The sequence below is a fragment of the Arvicanthis niloticus genome, chromosome 15, assembly GCF_011762505.2.
Source record: "Arvicanthis niloticus isolate mArvNil1 chromosome 15, mArvNil1.pat.X, whole genome shotgun sequence".
Taxonomy (NCBI): Eukaryota; Metazoa; Chordata; class Mammalia; order Rodentia; family Muridae; genus Arvicanthis; species Arvicanthis niloticus.
The window spans coordinates 37,651,584-37,669,628 of record NC_047672.1 but is presented as its reverse complement, the minus strand read 5'-3'; the positions used below and the strand labels follow the sequence as shown (position 1 = coordinate 37,669,628).

The 18,045-nt window shown below is 40.0% G+C and overlaps 1 non-coding gene and 1 pseudogene across 1 annotated transcript; both read right to left on the bottom strand.

The window, feature by feature from the left end:
* Positions 1-2,716: 2,716 nt before the first annotated feature.
* LOC117720431 (uncharacterized) lies at positions 2,717-6,352 on the bottom strand (annotated as a pseudogene).
* Positions 5,203-5,331, bottom strand: LOC117721093 (small nucleolar RNA SNORA17). Its single transcript, XR_004608368.1, has one exon. It is a non-coding gene; the product is annotated as a small nucleolar RNA SNORA17 (small nucleolar RNA).
* Positions 6,353-18,045: the final 11,693 nt, after the last annotated feature.

Sequence of the window (18,045 nt, the reverse complement as noted above, 5' to 3'; positions counted from 1 at the left end):
TGTTAGTATATGTTCTCTCCAGTTTTTTTTTTTTTTTTTTTTTTTTTTTTTTTTTTTTAGACACTTAGAGCTATCAATTTTCCCCTTAGCACTGTTTTCATTGTGTTTTATAAGTTTTGGTATGACAAGCCTTCATTTTCATTAAATTCTAAAAAGTCTTTAATTTCTTTTTTTATTTCTTCCTTGACCAAGTCATCATTGAGTAGAGCATTGTTCAGTTTCCACGAGTATGTGGGCTTTCTATTGTTTTTGTTGTTATTGAAGACCAGCCTTTGTCCATGGTGATCTGATAAGATGCAAGAAATTATTTCAATATTTTTGTATCTGTTGAGGCCTGCTTTGTGACCAATTTTATGGTCTATTTTGGAGAAGGTACCATGAGGTGCTGAGAAAAAGGTATATTCTTTGTTTTAGGATGAAATGTTCTATAGATATCTGTTAAATCCATTTGGTTCATAACTTCTGTTAATTTCATTGTGTCTCTGTTTAGTTTCTGTTTTCATGATCTGGCCATTGATGAGAGTGGGGTGTTGAAAATCCCCACTATTATTGTGTGAGGTACAATGTGTGCTTTGAGTTTTACTAAAGTTTCTTTTATGAATGTGGGTGCTCTTGCACTTGGAGCATAGGTGTTCATATTTGAGAGTTCATCTTGGTAGATTTTTCCTTTGATAAGTATGAAGTGTCCTTCTTTATCTTTTTTGATAACTTTTGGTTGAAAGTTGATTTTATTCGAAATTAGAATAGCTACTCCAGCTTGTTTGTTGGGACCATTTGCTTGGAAAATTATTTTCCAGCCCCTTACTCTGAGGTACTGTCTGTCTTTGTCACTGAGGTGGGTTTCCTGTATGCAGCAAAATCCTGGGTCCTATTTACATAGCCAATCTGTTAGTCTATGTTTTTTTATTGGTGAATTGAGATATTAAGGAAAAGGTATTGTTGCTTCTTGTTATTTTTGTTATTAGAGGTATAATTATGTTTGTGTAGCTATCTTCTTTTGGGTTTGTTGAAAGATTAATTTCTTGCATTTTCTATGTTGTAGTTTCTCTCCTTGTGTTGGAGCTTTCCATCTATTATCCTTTGTAGGACTGGATTTGTGGGAGATATTGTGTAAATTTGGTTTTGTCATGAAATATCTTGGTTTCTCCATCTACAGTGATTGAGAGCTTTGCTGGTTATAGTAGTTTGTTCTGACATTTGTGTTCTCTTAGGGTCTGTATGATATCACTCCAGGATCTTCTGGCTTTTATAGTCTCTGGTGAGAAGTCTGATGTAATTCCTATAGGTCTGCCTTTATATGTTGCTTGACCTTTTTTCCTTACTACTTTTAGTATTTTTCTTTGTTTTGTGCATTTGATGTTTTGATTATTATGTGACAGGAGGAATTTATTTTCCAGTTTAGTCTATTTGGAGTTTTATAGGCTTTTTGTATGTTTATTGGCATCTCCTTCTTTAGGTTAGGAAAGTTTTCCTTTATAATTTTGTTGAAGATATTTACTGGCCCTTTAAGTTGGGAATCTTCACTCTCATCTATACCTATTATCCTTAGGTTTGGTATTCTTATTGTGTCCTGGATCTCCTGGATGTTTTGGGCTAGGAGCTTTTTGCATTTTGCATTTTCTTTGACAGTTGTATCAATGTTTTCCATGGTAGCTTCTGCACATGAGATTCTCTACTTTATGTCTTGTATTCTGTTGGTGGTGCTTGCATCTATGACTCCTGATTTCTTTCCTATGTTTTCTATCTCCAGGGTAGTCTCTCTTTGAGATTTCTTTATTGTTTCTACTTCGATTTTTTGGATCCTGGATGATTTTGTTTAATTCCTTCACCTGTTTGGTTGTGTTTTCTTGTGATTCTTTAAGGGATATTTTGTTTCCTCTTTAAGGGCTTCTACCTGTTTACCTGTGTTCTTCTGTACTTCTTTAAGGGAGTTATTTATGCCCTTCTTAAATTCCTCTATCATCCTCATGAGAAGTGATTTTAAATCTGAATCCTGCTTTTCCCATGTGATGGGGTGTCCAGGACTTGTTATGGTAGGAGAATTGGCTTCTGATGATGCCAGGTAACTTTGGTTTCTGTTACTTATATTCTTGTGCTTGTCTTTTGCCATCTGGTTAACTCTAGTGCTACTTGCCCTCACTGTCTCTGACTGGGAGGCTGTCTTTCCAGTTATCTTGCTTGTGTCTGAACTCCTCAGAGTCTAGACATCTCTGTGGTCCTGTGATTTTGAACTCCTGGGTGAAAGAGATTTTGGGACTCAGGCTTCCTCTGGGATTCTGAAATCTTGCTGCTCTGAGTGCAGTGGTTCCTCAGATACTCTGAGTGCAGTAGTTTCACCACTGCTCAATGATGGTGTCTTCACTGGAGCAGATCTGCTAGGTATCTACCCCAGCCAAAAGGACCAAGTAAGGGGTGGAAGGGGAGTGGTGTTCTGGAGGGGCAGGGTTTGGGTGGGTGATGGGTCCCAGTGCCCCAGGCTCCCAGTTGCAATTCTGAGGTTTAGGTTTGTGGGGGAGGGTTCTTACCTGCTCCTCTAGGAAGGTTCAGGATATGGTGTCTTCATGGGAGCAGACCTGCTAGGTGTCTGCTCCAGCCAAAAGGACCAAGCAAGTGCTACATTTCCCTTTTGAACTTGATAACTGTCTAGTTATGGTCACTATTGCTATGAAGAAATGCCACGACCAATAGCAAGTTGGGGAGGAATAGGTTTGTTGGCTTACATTTGTTTCCTCCAAAACTCCAAAGGTCTCTTCAGTGATTCACATATACAGGCCTTCCAAGAGCGCCAAACATCATCCCTGTCTGCCACTAACACCAAAAGTCCCATCTGGTAAACTGCCAATGTGACCCAAGTGGTAAAACAGCTTGCACAGCAGCTTGGATCTGTTGAAGAGACATCCCCTGTTCCAGTCTGCACTCAAAGCTAGCAGCTTTCCTAGTCACTAGGTATATGGGTTGGAATGAGGCAAGTATGAAATGTGCTATCTTCAGTATCCAAATAAGCCCACTTCTTCCTTGGTGGTGGAAGGGGTCAGGATCAACTATTTATCCTTCTCCTTGGAAAGAATATCTCTCTACAGCCCACACCATTGGACTCCCTAAGAATTTTACTGAGTTAGAAGATCCTTGAATTTTGGTTGAATTTACCATCCTCTGTTGCATTACCCACAAGTCCAAAGTAGTTGTTACCTCCTGCACACTTGGTACAATAAGCATAAATCATCGCCATTGAGAACCAATGTAATATTTTGTTGGAGAAATATAATCAAGATCCCATCTAACTAAGTTATGACACAGGGCTGGAGGGTTAATATATCCTTAAAGTAAAACTGCAAAGTTATATTGATGGCCTTGCCAACTGTAAGAGAATTAGTTGCTTCTGGTGGTCCTTATGAATAGGTACTGAGAAAAAAGCATTTGCTAGATCAATAGCTGTATGGCCTGTACCAGGAGATATGTTAATCTGTTCAGACAAAGACACCACATCTGGTACAGCTGATGCAAGTGAAGATACTACTTGAATGCGTTTTCCATAGTCAATTATTATTCTACACAATTTGTCTTCTGTAATGGCTATATAGGAGAGTTAAAGGGAGTTGTAGTGAGAACCAGAACCTATGTATCTTTCAAATCCTTTATGGTGACACTAATGCCTTCAATTGCTTTGGGGTGTGATGTTTTATATGTTTTTAACATTTTATCTATTTTTTTGTGAATTTCACATCATGAACCCCAATCTCACTGATATCCCTCCACCCTTGTAACTTCTGCCCTTAACAGAGAAAAGATATCACTGTGGAAGCTGTAGAGTGTCACAGTGTGTTCCAAAGTATACACTTTTGTCCATATATTTTGCTTGCAAATGCTGATTGCAATGATTGATATTAGTTCTGGTATTAGGTCTTTGGTGGCTTCTGCTACTCTATCAATACTAGACCTCACTCGACTCCTCTCAGATATCCTGTTGTTGCCCTATGTCATGGAGGTTCTGTAGTTTTGGATCTGTGGGAGTGGCCACTTCCTGCACTCATGAAGGCCATCTGTGGGATGGTCACACTTAAAGATCTGGGCCTGACCGATATCTGAATTTGTCAATCTACCCATTCTCCCTCTCTCAGGCTCTCCTGGCCAGCTCACCCACAACCTCCGTAACCAGCGCCAGCTCTACCCTGTTGCCTAGGTGAGATGCAGGGCCCATTCTCTGCTGTGTTGCAGTGGGTGGAGGACATGGCTAGTTCTCCTACTTTCATGATGTGGGGCCAGCTCTCCTGCCTGCTGTAAGTAGAGAGGGATGAGAGAGGAAAGGAGAATATCTCCTGTCAAGGCCAATTCTCCCAGTCATACCTTGGGGATTGGCTCATCCAAAACTCCCTGAATTTGCAAGGATCACTCTCCCAGTACTGCAGCTGGCTGGGAGGAGGTGTGTCCTGCTCTCATGCCTCCAGGGCCTGCTCTCCCATCATGCTTAGGTGAGGGGTGGGGCCAATTCTGCACAGTCCTCAGACATCAATGTTTCCCCAGGTGGCAGCCTGGACCGGGGATGGCTGCCTGGCCTTTGTTACAGCCCACTTGTTACTGCGGGGCTAGAAACTCAGCTATGGTCCCTGATGGCAGCCCAGGCCAGGATTCCATCATGGTCCCACATGACATAACCTGCTGCTCACATCAGACTGTTTCTCATTACCCTTGAGTCTCCAGTTCTGCCTCTCTTTACTGTGCCACGTCTTTCTGTTTCTCTTCCATTTCTCCACCACTTCCTCCTCTTAGTGGCACCCAGCGTCTCTGTCTGGGGCCACCTCAGGAGTGGTCTCAGGAATGCTATGCCCTGCTCGTGCATTGTGGTGCCAGGCAGGGGTCATCCTTGGGAATTGACTTCCACTCCAACCCCCTGCCTCACCAGGCCTGTGAAGTGCCAAACTGGTGTTCAACCCAGGCTAGCTTCCTGTCAGGGTCCCACAGCGGCAGTCTGGTGGTCATTTAAGGCTCACTTCTTACCCGGACACCCCAAGTGACCCTTTGTAAGGGTTGTCTGTTTAAGGCTTACTTCCTCCAAAGGCCACAGTCCCAGACAGGGTTCTTTTAGTCTCTTCATCCTGGAAGCCTGGTGCCCTAGGATGACTTGGGGGTCATCTCAGGCTAGCTTCCTATCTGGGACCCCTGGTGCTAGAATGGTGGTTGTCTCAGATTCCCCCCTTTAAAGGGATTGTTAGGCTACGAATCATTCAGATGTTCATAGGTCAGAACACTGAGCATAGACTCAGCCACTCTCCTCTCTGCCACCTACTGACGCATAAGTGACACAGCCGCCGCCGCTGTAGTGCCTCGGGCAGAAGTGAAACTGGTTTTGTTTCACTATTTTCTTTGGCAGAGGCAGCAGCTCTAAAGGCTTCCAGTTAGCTTTGCCAACCATAATTGCCCTGATTCCATAGATCAGTTGGTGAGAATTATACCAACTTCTAAATATGTCTATCCCAACTATGCATTCTGGATCTGTGGAAATGACCATGGGATGAGTTTGGGGACCCAGTGGACTTACTGAGTCAGACTTCAGTCAAACTGCCTCAATCACCTGATCTCCGTAAGACCCTACTTTAACTGGAGGGTTACAGTATCTCTTGGGGTCTCAGAAATCAGCAGCAATTGAGAACCGGTATCCAACAGACCCCCAGAAATTCTGATTATTTCCTTTCCCCCAGAGTACAGTTACCCTTGTAAAAAGGCTGTGGGTCCTTCCAGGGAAGGACCAAGGAAAGGTTAATAGTAAAACCCTTAGGTATTTTATCAAGGTCTTTCCTCAGGGGCACCTGGTAACCCCTTCATCCAAGGGGTTCTGGGTCTGCAAACTAGCTCCAGTTTAGAGATTAGTTCACAGGCTGAGATTCCCTTTTGCTAGGATCCACTGTAGTCCTTCTTTCATTTGTTTCAGGGTTTTTCTACTTACAAAGATGAAACAATAAACACAGCAAGCTTCTTATCCATTTCATGCCTGGAAACTCCAGTACAAAAGGTCCGAACAAGTCACACCATGATAAATGTATTACTTTGTCTCTGCTGCCCATTATAAATTAGACTGTCATGGACATTGCTTTGTTAGTGCTGCACATTACAATAACTATGATCACCTTGCCTTTAATAAGTGTTGCCACCTGATGCCTGCTTACTTAAGGCTCAATAAACCCATATAAATTAATTCATCTAACTGAGCAGCAGCATCTCCAAACCTAAGGTCTGGCACAAGGAAAGGGGCAAGAACAAAACTCTTCAACTGTGCTGGAGCTCCTCTCACCATTTTGTAGAATCTTCTAGCATCTTGTAGGATTAGTGAAAGAGCAAGTCTTTTGGGCCTTTCCATTGTGGAAGACTAGGTTTCACACAGCATAGTCACATTATGATTTCTTTGAGCCTTAAATGTCTTCATCAACCCTAAGCCGAGGGATTTCAGGGATCTCCAATTCCTTTTCAGTCATCTTTTGACAAATGCTTCTGCCTATCATTAAAAAAAACAAAAAAAAACAAAAAAAACAAAAAAAAATTTAACACCTCAAAAAACAATGGTGTCAGATTTCATATTAAATTTAAAATCTCCAGTCAGTTGGTCAGTATCAATCAACTCAGCCTGGCCCAGTTTTATGTTCTTTCCACCATTATCCCACACCATTAAAGTCCATTCACATGCTTATTTTCAGACTTAAATGAATTAGCAAACTTATTAAGCTCATTAGTACTGTAGTGCGCCTGCCGCATCATGGACTACACTTTCTAAGTCTCCTCTCAGGACCTACTTAACCTTATAGGCCTAGAGGTCTTAAGATACATTAGCACTGTCTTGTCTAGCATCTCCTCAGAAAGTCATTTCTGGGTCAGCATACAAGGGAGATTAACTTCATCAGTTAAATGTGGAAAAGGCAACATTTCAGGTTTGGGGAGTGTTAAGTACATCTTCTGCTGAGGTCGGAGAGACTGCTTCCTCAGGTGAGATAAACTCTTGAGAATCTGAGGATTCAAAGTTCTCAGCTTCAGTAGCATTTTCTCACACACCCTCCGCTCAAGTTACAGGGTTCCATTCTCTACCAATTAACGTCCTTTAACCGCTCACACACTCTGAGGCTGGGACTTGAATAATTTACACTGTAATTCAGATAACCACACTCAAACCTGTTAGATTGTTTATGTGCATCTGGAACCAGTCAATTTTATTGTTTTTCTTCACCGTATCCTGAGATGCTAGAAGCTGGTTAATTTTTTATCATGGAGATTATTCTCTTCCTTTGTCGATTTATCCAAGATGCTAGGAACAACCTAACACATCATCAATTTTCTTATTTTTTTCACAAGTTGTCAAAAGTTTAATATACAGAGTCACCAAGTTTTTTGCCTTTCTCATCTGTCAAATCAAGATAATCAAATGCATTCATTTCCTTAGGTTAGAAGACAGTTTGTACCATGGGCTTTCAGAACTTCCTGGGATTCTAGGTGGGGTTTTAGTATCTCTAGAGATTTCAGTTACTGTAAGGGTTGGCAAATTGAAAAGCCTATTGCAGCTACTCAAAAATTCCATCCTTATATTTCTGTTGCTCTAGAACCACATTTGGTACAAAAGTCTGTAGTAGCCATGAATCTCTAGAGTAACACAGCTTATAGAGTGAATCTATACATGGAGAGAAAAGGGGGTTAATAAGGATGATTTACAGACTGGCCCAGTTATCCCATAATGCCTGTCTACCAATGCAAGTTCCAAGAATCCTGCAGTTGTTCAGTTCACGAGGCTGGATGTCTCAGTTGGTCTTTAGTATATGTCTCTGATTCAAACCAGTGTAAAACTACCACAACCTAATTTAGGCAGGATAGCAAGGGGACTCTTCAGGAATAATGGTACCGGTCACTCCTCCAGGAAAATAACCAAGACTTTCTAAGGTGCTTACTGAAGGAGGAGGAAATACAGAATGGGTAGTAGAGAAAGATAGTTAAAAATAACAGCTAAGGCTATGTGACCAGTTGCAGAAATAAAGATTATAATTGATGTGAGTGTTTCTCTCATAAGGATGTATTTGTATAGCTATTTGTGTTTTCTTTTCTTAATTTCTTTATCTGTAATGAAACATTAATAAAGAGAGTATCAATGGTTATAATATTTAAATTTGAGATACTAAGACAACATCCCTGAAGGAACATTGCCCTCTAAAATATACATAACATGTTTGTTGTTGGATGAGGGATATTTATAGTATGTCAGGTGTAAGTATGACCAGGTTAAGTATACAATGTGTTTTTATGTGGGATAGTTATATAATCTTTGGCATAATTATGAGCTGGTTATTGTTTTCATTTGAAAATTAAGCAAGCATAAGAAGATATGTGTGTCAAGTTGACAAGAGGTGAAGTTGTACTGGCTCTTCTTGCTTGTCAACTTTACTGCATCTGGAATTAACTAAAACCCAAATGTCTTGCTACCCTTGTGAGCTATTCTTTGTTTTTGTTTTTTTTTTCCTGTTTTTGTTTGTTTTTAATTAAATCATCTGAAGTGGGGAGACTCACTTTTAATCTACATTTTTTGAGGTGGGATGATGATTATCCTTCGATCTAGATTTTTTGAGCTCATAAAATTCAACTTTTATCTGGGCCATACCTTCTGCTAGAAGCCTATGTAAAAAATATGGAAGAATAAAACTTTCTGTTTTTGCCTGCTCGTTTTTACTCTCTGGCAAGCCCATTTCTTCACTGGCATTAGAGCCAACTTCTTCAGCCTTCTGGTATGTACTGAAGACCAGCTGAGAAATCTAGCCTTGAGTACTGAAAAAGATCAGTTCCTCTAGGAAATTCTGACTAATGTGATAGCCATAGCAATTTTGTATGAATTGTGAATTCCTAGCTAGTGACTGATATTCCTGTGCTCAACTGTGTAACTGTAAATTTCTATTTCTATGAATATGTGAGCTCATTTTCACTTATAAAACTGCCAAGATTGCTTCAACATGACTCTTCTGCACAATGTTCTGATATTTTGATGAAATTAGTATTTTACATGAAGTGATTAAGGGATATGAAAGTGAAACTTCATCAATAAAATTGAAGACAACTGATTTCCTCTACCTACAAGAGGAGAAGAAGGGGGTATGTGTGGGAATGATGAGGGCTGGAGGGGATGTTGGAAAGAAGGAAAAGAAGAGACAACTGAAAAAGAACAGGAAGTCGTTGCATGTGATGGCTCCATTGAGAGCATAGATTTGCACTGGATCCTGAAGAAATTTTGATGTGGGCATAATTAGCTTTGAACTTTTTGTGAAGCTAAGATCAGTTCCATTGAATCTTGATTTGCTTCACAACAAAGTTATTGCCAACTTCTTCCTCTTACTTTGTTTTTGGCATCTTTTAAAAATATTTTATCATCGTGTCTGTGTGTATACGTGTGTGTGTGTGTGTGTGTGTGTGTATACATGTGTGTGTACGTGTGTGTGTGTGTGTGTGTGACTTGTTTGAGGGTGCTGGTTACTGGAGGTTAGAAGAGAGAGTTGGCTGTTTTTGAACTGAAGTTTACAGGCAGTTGTGAATTATCCCATGTGGGTTCTGGAAACAGAACTTAGGACCTCAAGACGAGCAGTTCTTAACCTTAGAGCCATCTCTCCAGCCTTCTAAATTCTTTTCAGAAACAAAATGAAGCCACAGAGTGATAATACACTATGAGATATATCCCATGTATTATCTTTTAAGTACTTGTAGATTATGGTTCAGTTAAAGAAAGTAAAATAAAATTAACTCATTTGATCATTTAACTTTCCCTTAGGAAAAAAGACATATTTAATCTATTATATATCTCAGTTTTTTATTTGTAGCTTAAAAATATTTGTATTAATGTAGAGTTGCAAAATCAATAAAATTTTAATTATGTATTCTTGAGATCTATTTTAAAGTTGAGATCCTTGCACAATCCTTTATTTCACATGACTCTGAAAACTTTCCTAGCATTGTAAACAAAATGTTACTCATTGCTATACAATGGAAAGTCAATTCTAAATATCTCCTTTGGTATTATTTACTTTGCTATTGCTTTCCTGTAATGCCATGATGAAGATTATAAAAGGAATGGATAAGCCTTCTGGTCTGGGCCTGAGCACTTAGCAGATCCTGGGAGGCAGCCCAGCACCCAATCTCACAGAACTCAGAGGAAGTGGGGCTCCCAGGAGCTCTAACCCTGGCAGTATCTTAGGTTAGGAGACAGCAACACCCACCCCAAACAGGGAGTAACTGGGACCCACTGGGACCCACTGGGACCCACTGGGACCCAGGAATTCATTCCTGACCTAGAGCACTGGTTCCTTCAAGTCTGGGCCTGAGCACTGAACAGATCTTGGGCCTCAGCTCTAACCCTAGTAGCAACATCCACCTCACACAGTTCTGACACAACCAAGATAATAGGAAAGACAGGCTCCAGTCAGAGATAGGGCAGGTAGCACTAAGGAGATCCAGATGGTGAAAGGCAAGTGCAAGAATGTTGTGGCCTGAGCTGGCCCATGTTTGGGGGCCAAAATGTCTCAGACCATTCTGTCAATGTTGGAACCCACACTGCCAAAAGCCTTGGGGGCTAAACTGTTAGAGCCCCCACTGCCCCAAGCTGCTCAGGTCCGCTGGTCGGGGTTCAGCAAGAGAGAGGGTGAGGACAAATGTGGAAGAATGGAGACCAGACAAAGTGTGATTCAATCCCGTTTATTCTTTAGTTTCTCTTCTCTCCAAGTCCCAAGTCTTGAGTTCCTAGTCCCTAGTTCCTAGTCCCTAGTGCCTCCAAGTTCCAAGTTCTTTCTCCAAGTGCTAAGTGCCTACTACCTAATAATCTTTCCTTCTGAGTTCTCTAGTCCAAGTGCCTTCTTCCTCAATGCCTAATTCCTACTCCAATTTGTACTGCAAGTTGTACTCTCTAACCTAATTCCTAGTTCCAAGTTGTACTCTACTCTTCTGTCTGCCTCTTGCCTTTTAAATGTCTCACTTCTAAGCCACGCCTCTAAGTCATGCCTTTAAGTCATGCCCTTAGGCCTTGTCTCTAAATCTGATCTCTAAGTCACACCCTTAAATCTCGGCTCTAAATCACAGCTTTAATTCTCACACACACAAGGGAAGATCCTGGGTATCTAAAGGAAGACATTATCAGAGTGTGCTCAACTGTTGTAGGCTATTGTAATCAAATTTGTTATCAGGGTATATGGCTCAAGATGGCTACAAGGATGATATCCACCTTCTGTCAGCTCCCCACACAAGAACATAAGCATCAGCAACCCAGGGTACTTGTCATCATCAGAACCTAGTTCTTCCACAATAGAAAGTCCTGAATTCCCCATGTCACCAGAAAAGCAAGAGTCAGATTTAAAATCACTTCTAATGATGATGATAGAAGACTTTAAGAAGGTCATAAACAACACTCTCAAAGAAATAGGGGAGAACACAAGTAAACAGGTAGAAGCCCTTAAAGAGAAAACACAAAAATCCCTTAACAAATTGCAAGAAAACACAACCAAACAGGTGAAGGAATTGAACAAAACCATCCAGGACATAAAAATGGAAGTAGAAACAATAAAGAAATCTTAAAGGGAGACTACCCCAGAGATAGAAAACCTAGGAAAGAAATCAGGAGTCATAGACACAAGCATCACCAACAGAATACAAGAGATAGAAGAGAGAATCTCATGTGCAGAAGATACCATAGAAAATATTGACACAACTGTCAAAGAAAAGGCAAAATACAAAAAGTTCTTAACACAAAACATCCAGGAAATCCAAGACACAATGAGAAGACCAAACCTAAGGATAATAAGTATAGATGAGAGTGAAGATTCCCAACTTAAAGGGCCAATAAATATCTTCAACAAAATTATAGAAGAAAACTTCCCCAACTTAAAAAAGAAATGCCAATGAACATACAAGAAGCCTACAGAATTCCAAATAGACTAGACCAGAAAAGAAATACCTCCTGTATTTCTTTTAATAATAATCAAAACACCAAATCCACAAAACAAAGAATATTAAATGCAGTAAGGGAAAAAGGCCAAGTAACATATAAAGGCAGACCTATCAGAATTACACCAGACTTCTCACCAGATAATATAAAAGTGAGAAGATCCTGGACAGATGTCATACAGACCCTAAGAGAACACAAATGCCAGCCCAGGCTACTATACCCACCAAAACTCTCAATTACCATAGATGGAGAAACCAAGATATTCCATGAAAAATCCAAATTTACACAGTATCTTTCCACAAACCCAGCACTACAAAGGATAATAGTAGGAAAGCTCCAATACAAGGAGGGAAATTATACCCTAGAAAGAGTAAGAAAGTAATCCCCTTCTAACAAATCCAGAAGAAGATAGGCACAGAACTATAACTGGATTATTAATGAAGATTTGTGTAGATAAGCCCAGACAATATTTTATTTTTTATCCTAACACCTATAATAAATTGTTGGTTCCCTTTTCATTGACCTTTGACAAATTGTTTGATAACCTCCTGAAATGTGCTCTGAGTAAAAGTCTGGTTATTTGTCTAGGAACAATTAACTGATGTTATCTGAGAGACTGACTAAATTCTTATTACAGTTTTTGGCTATCAGAAAAAGGCCTAGTAACAATCTCATTATAAAAGAGCTTAATAATCATGGATATAATTTTTAAAAATTTTATAAGATCATTATTAAGATTTAAAAAGTCATCTATTATATAACATCACCACTGTTGGGGACCGCACTAGTCCCACGTTCGGGTGGCCAAAAATGTTGAGAGCCACACTAGTCCCAGGTTCAGGCACCAAGATGGCTGCAAAGCTGATAGCCACTTTCTGCTAAAAGTCGGCTCCCAACACACCACAAGATAGTACATTCTTATAGATTTATGTTTAATAATAATAGCTTGAAACAAAAATTTGATATCTTTAGAGAGTATATAGGTCAAATTACAAAATTTGTTTTTAGTATCCTCAGTTTTTTTCATAATAGTGTTAATACTTGAGACTTATACCTAATCAATTATGATAAGTGGATGTTACTCATTTTTTTATTTAAAAAAATTAAAATATGTGTATATGATTTGACACCTTTTCAGGCTTTCTAGTTACAATTACTTTAACAAGAGAAACAATTAAAAATATAATTAGTTATTACCTATAGTATCATTTATTCGTGGTGTTCCATATCAGATTAAGATAAACAAAACTGACTGTTACAGTCAGACTTTTGAGTGTTAGTGCTTGGTGTTCCATATCAGATTAAGATAAACAAAACTGACTGTTACAGTAAGATATTTGAGATGTTAAATTAACTATTATTACTCACATTACTGGAATTCTTATAATCCTCAAAGACAAGATATTATAAAACTTTAAAATAATATTTTAATAACTCTCTGAGTATGGGTGGGGGGAAGCAGCTACTAGCGCTTCTGCCCTGGTTTCACAGGAACCCTGAAAAATTGGCTTTTAAAACAAAAGAGGGAGAACTATACCCCCAGAAGAAGTCTCCCAGAAATACTCTCCATCATGCCTTGTTCATTTTTAATTTTCTAAATTTAAAAGTTCATGACAAAACTGCTGCTTATTGCATTTGGCATGCTGAGACCAATAAAAACTATGCCACAGTTATGTGGAAGGACCCTCTTAACTTTAAATGAAATGGTCAGGACCCAGTTCTCATATGGGGCCGAGCATTGATATGCCTGTTTGATGCCACAGAAGGCACAGCTAAATGGCTGCCAAAAAGATTAATGAAACAAATAGATACCCCCACAAAGCCAGGCCCAATTATAAATAAGATGAATAACAATTGTCATTCAGGGAAGAGAAATCTCCCTGAGAATTCCCTTCTTTTTCCTTTCCAGGTAAAAATTAATCACTTGTGGTGTTTGCTGTTGGAAATTCTAATCCTGATGCTGACCTCCAGACTTACACTACTCAGACCTTCAATGGGCCATTGACAAGGACATCAAACAGCTAGAGATTGACATCACTAATCTGAAGAAATCCCTTGTTTCGCTGTCTGAAGTGATCTCCAAAAATTACAAAGGACTTTATTGGATTTGATTTACTCTTTTACAATAGAAAAGACTGTACAGCCCTAGACTATGTACAGCCCTTAAAGAATAATGTTGCTTTCACATAGACAAGACAGGGATGGTTAAAGAGAGCATGAAAAAGGCCAAAGAAGGTCTTGAGAAAAGACAGAGAGAGAAAGAGAAAGATGAGAGCTGGTACAAGAATTGATTTTCAACCCCTTCATGATTGTTAACCCTAATTCCTTCCATCTTGGGACCATTAATTGGGTTATTTTTGCTTATTTCTTTTGGTCCCTGGGCCCTAAATAGCCTGACTAACTTTGTGAAACAGCAGATAGATAATTTTGACAGCAAAACCTATTCAGATACATTATCATAAGTTAGGTATGGAAGACCACCAGACTCAACATGAGGTTGTTACTCTATCCAGGGTGTTCCCAAATCCCATCTCCACCCAACCTAAAAGAGGGTACTTCTGCCCCTAGACCAAACAGAGAGGGGCCACCCAGAACCCCCTCTGACTGGTGATTTAAATTCTTGCTTAGTTTGCGAGGCTAAGCACTGCAATGGAATACAAATAAAAGTTAAAAATATTTTTCTGGGTTTCCTGAGAGACAAGCCTGACTGCATAAGGGTTGATGTCAAAAGTATCCCCTCTCCAGGAAAAAGAAATCGAGATGAGTATGGCCCTCATGCCTCACTGAACAATGACAGGCGGACCAGAGCCATTACAAGGTCCCCTTTAATTACTGGAGGTCAGGCCTCTATCCTCGCCTTTGCAAGATTGGCAAAGATCGCTACGGTCCTTCTATACTTAGGGAAGAGAGGAGATGTCATGGGAAGCCTTGCTTATACACTGAAGGCCTAAAATCAGCCATAAGCCTAAGTCAGCCTGCTAACACAAAGCCTTGGTCTCTGTGGAAAAACACTGAAACAGATGGCTATAAGATATTGTAAACAGGCAGCTTTGGTGGAAATTTACCAGCCTGGATAAGAACTAATAGCCATAGACCTTGTGGCTAGGTAACCTTGGTGGATAGTATCAGCTTATATAAAAAACAAGTGATTCATAGACAGAGTCGTAGTGACATGTTCCCTGAACCTTCACCCAACCAATACTCTGTTCTGGAAGATAGCTGTACTCCCCCTGAACACCTACACTCCTGCCTCATCCCCTTCCTCACATCCTGCCTTTTTGTGTTTTTAACCCCTGTGTGAAAAAGTAAAAATCACGGTTTGTTTAAAAAAAAAAAGTTAAAACAACAACAACAAAAAGAATGGATAAGAGTCTATCATGGCTGCTAGAGGGCTCCATGGCAGCAGGAATACATGATAGAAACAATAAGAAGCTGAGAGCTTACATTCACAGCCACAAGCACAACCTAGAGAGAGTGAGCTGGAAGTAGGGTGAGGCGATATACTCTCAAAGCCTGCCTCTACAACCTTATTTCCTCCAGCAATGCTGCATTTTAATGGACTGTCCTAAATGGCGCTACCAACTGCAAACCAAATGTACAAATACCTGTGGCTACAGGGAAGATTTCTTATTCAAATCATCACACCCACCACAACTCTACCAGTATTAGCTTCTGGTTAGTTTTATAGCATGAAGGTATCTAAGATTATGGTTGCGAATGTGTGTATGTGGATTCACCACAATTTGAACTATGTTGTCCATAATTGTTTAGAACATACTCTTCCTATTCATTCTATACTTTGAGTGTTCATTTCAGTACGTATTGTAATGACTATATCATAGTCCAGAGTACCATTATTGTAAATTTTTTTTTCCTATGTTGGAAAATTTTTATTTTTTTATTGGTTATTTTATTTATTTATATTTCAAATGTTACTTCCCTTCCTAGTTTCCCCTCCACAAATCCCCTTTCCTATCCCCTCCCCTGCTTTTATGAAGGTGCTCCCCCACCCACTCATCCACTCCTACCTCACAGCCCTAGCATTCCCCGATGCTGGGGCATCAAGCCTTCACAGGCCCTCCCTTTTTATTGATGCCAGATAAGGCCATCTTCTGCTACATACGCAGCTGGAGCCATGGGTCCTTCCATGTGTACTCTTTGGTTGGTGGTTTAGTCCCTGGGAGCTCTGGGGAATCTGGTTGGTTGATATTGTTGTTCTTCCTGTGCGGTGGGTTGCAAACCCGTTCAGTTCCTCCAGTCCTTGCCCTAACTCTTCCACTGGGGTCCCTGTATTCAGTCCAATGGTTCGCTGCAAGCATCCACATCAGTATTGGTAAGACTCTGTCAGAGCCTTTATTATAGTCATATATTACCACCACATCTGATGTCTTGCTTTAGGAGATCAGACTCAGTGTTTTCTGCATTGAGGTAAGTACTCTATCAACTGAAATGCATTTGCCAGCCCTGTGATCTGTTTTAAATTTCTGCATTGAGGTAAGTACTCTATCAACTGAATAGCCCTATGATCTGTTTTAAATTTCCCCTGGTGACTGACTGTCGATGTGAGTTCAGTGAGTTCTGTGTACAGGCTTCTTCTTGGTCAGAGCTTCCAACTGATTCTTCCTTAAAACGTCAACTCATTTTGAGTGGCTTCTATCTTTAAGCTGCTTCTTATAAGCTACCTCTTGATTCCCATACCTAAGGCTGTATGCAAGGTCAGCTTGTCCTTACTGGGTCTTCATTGAAAGATACTGGCTTCCTGGCTCAGGGCTGTAGGACCTTGCTCATTTAGAATTGGAGGCATATTTGAGCTTTGTCAGGCTGAAAGAAAATATGTTGTCCTGAAATATGATAAAAATGAGTGCTATGAAAGTGAATTAAGCAAAGGCTCCCTTTATTCTACTGTGACTTGTTTGTATGTTCAGGAGATGAAGTGTTAAGGGAGATGACAGAACATGAAACAAAAAAAAATACAGAGACTGAATTTTAGAGGTGCCCATGGAATGGAGGCAACGTGCTTGTCTGTGATCTAAAAATGTGCTGTGCTTCTTTTCAGTCCATCAGAGGTATTTTATCAGGTGGAATCAACAGTTAAGTTCTTTCTGCTGGAAATGACTGACTTTGGCTGACTCTAACGTGGTTAAACTGTTCTTTCCTTCCATCATTTCCTGCAAATTTATCTTCTCCATTTATCACAAGGTCATAGAAAGTTAATTTTTAAGGTTCATTCTGTGAGTCAACATGGCAATAAATGGAACAGAAACCACCATCCAGGCTCTTGGGCTTACGGACGTGAATTTCCTGCCCATCCACTACTCTTGATATGGTGCTGTGGTCATCTACACCCTTGCAAGCACCTTGGACTCCAATTTGATTCCAAGTCTAAAACAGTGTCTCATGCAGCCTGCCCCAGTTGGGTAGATTCTTTTCTCTGCTTAAAGTAGCTAGGCTGATATCAAACCATTTCAGTGAAGTTTCTTTGTGCATCGGAGAGCAGTAACTAAAATACTCATAACTGGTCAAAGTACAGAGAATAAGTATCTGTGGGTGCTTACCTATAAATGGGATCACATTGCATCTTTTCAAAGTTCAGTGGACATCTCAGTCATAGGGCATAAGAATTTTAAAATCCAGTAGTCTGGTAGGATTATAATGAAACAGTGTTTTCTGACATTACAGGGCAAGTGTAATGAACTGTCACTGTCAGGAACTCATAGCAATTATCATTGCTTGCACAAGACATAAACTAATCAACTAACTCTCATGGATATTGAACCCATCCCTAGTTGAAGAGCTAATTACGGTCAAAAGCTTTTAGGGGTAAGTCTGTTTGTAACCTCTATTAGGTCAAGCACAGACTTGGGTATATAGTCAGCACAAATTGGGCTCAGTGGCTTTTTTTTTTTTTTTTTTTTTTTTTTAGACATGAATTTGGAAAGTGGAGTAGTGTCTTAGGGTTTCCACTGCTGTGAAGAGACATCATGATCATAGCAGCTCTTATAATGGAAACATGTAATTGAATCTGGCTTACAGTTTCAGAAGTTTAGTCTATTAGCATGAGCATGGTGAGAAACAAGGCTGCATGATGGCAGGTATGCTGG